Genomic DNA, 1,893 nt, shown 5'->3' with positions numbered 1-1,893 from the left:
TTATGCATCAACCACCCCCCGTGCATCTTCACCCCATCATCAATGAGTAGACAGCAATACAACCGCCCAAGTATGACCAACCCACCTGTTATTTGCCTGCATTACGCTGATGTCATCTAACAAGAGTTACGCCGGCCACAGGGTCACGGGGCAGACGGCCCATGCTACAATATAATAATTAAATTTACCTGCTGCTATATCTTCCCCAGACGCCAGAGAAAGACGTGCTAGGTCTCCGCCGAAGAGTAATAGAGTTAGGCATACTCCGTACTACCAAGTCTTTCAAAACCTCAGCCTACAGTCTGAAACTGTATCAATCTATCGCTGACTGTGGAATATACCTTATTTACTAGCCATGTCAGTTCTAGTGAAGAAACTCCTCCAAACCCCAAGCATTAGGACGGGATTCGAAATCATTGGTCAAGTCAAGGCACTCTCCTCCCCCCCTTCAAGTTTTTCAGAGACACTGATGGCACGTTTGTGCATGCTAATACACAAGTAAGAATGAAGCGCCCGGCTACAAATACTAGTACGGGGCTTATAGGGGAATTGACTCGTTTGCAATCCATGACACACTGGCAGGCTCCAAACTATAGACCATTTCTTCCGTGCTCGTCCAAAAAAACTAATGTACTCGGGGTTTCTTAACTATTAGGTTAATACCTCTTATACTCCGTAATTCTGGTTATTTTATATTCACCTTTATAAATGAACTACATCCTTATAGAGGTCAAAAAGAATAGACCACGAGCTGGATAACTATTAGGTTTTGTTTCGGCGGCCAACTAACTTTGCTGACTTGACCGAACTGGGAAAGATATCCGCTCCACACTTTTGACTTCCCGGCGGCTAACTAAATAGCCGCCCTGCACGTTTCACCAAAAGCCTGATGATGCAACCAACCTCTTAGTATCAAAACGGTTGACGAACCCACTTCTTCATCTGCCACAAAGTCCGTATCTGGCCCAACGTGGTAATCGTCATCATCGCAAACTCTCGAATAGAGCGCTCATATTCTAGGTTAACATGAGGTCTCGACTAGAGTGTGGGACAGTCAGAAATACTACCCTCATCATTCCGCTGCTACTAACAAGTTAAGCAGCGTTGCTTTTATAGTGTGACAATGATTAATCAAAGCCTCGGCGCCCGCTGTTGCAAAAAGATTTGGCGACCTTAGCATCAAGCTCAGCGTCTCAGCGCAAAGTTTCTTCATCCGTAGTGTACTCTCAACATCAAATCGCTCGTGGTAGTGCATTTGCTTTTCATTCGCGGGGTATCCTTCAAAGTTGAGACAGCCGAACGTGCTCCGCATAGCATTCTGTGACACCGAGACGTCTTAGAGATCAAGAGCGTCATAATCGATTGGGACTTGGATTGGTAGTGGCCCCTGAGACGGTTCTGGGAGTGCTAGCGTAATCCCCTATTTAGAAGGCAGGCAAGTCAGTTTGCCATCTTGCTAGCCCGTTTCTATCCCACATATGCAATATCACCCCTTCGAGACAGTGGAAGTGAAACAGCCATCCGCGTTATCAATAGGCCACCGCTGACTTCAATATACACGAAGACGTTATCCCTGTCACTGACACTCTGAGTTGACTTGCAATCAGTGTATCCAAGGAAAGCACATGCCACAAACCCACTTAGCAAGCTGAAGCAACGTAAGCGCAGGCAAATATAAACTCGGTAATATGACCCTGTTCGCAATGAAACCGTTTCCGATAGCCCAGCTAAGAGGATAGCCTGAGATTAGTCAGAGTGTTATGGGCCTGGGATATCAAGATCTTTCCTAATAAACAAGAAACATTTTTGAGCCTTCGTTGACCAGGTCGAAGTCAATGTCCCCGTATTGCCATAATGATCTTTTAAATCCTCATCTGATGAAAATGATGTGGA

Source organism: Trichophyton rubrum (assembly GCF_000151425.1).
Source record: "Trichophyton rubrum CBS 118892 genomic scaffold supercont2.3, whole genome shotgun sequence".
NCBI classification, from domain to species: Eukaryota; Fungi; Ascomycota; class Eurotiomycetes; order Onygenales; family Arthrodermataceae; genus Trichophyton; species Trichophyton rubrum.
This window is presented reverse-complemented; position numbering follows the sequence as displayed.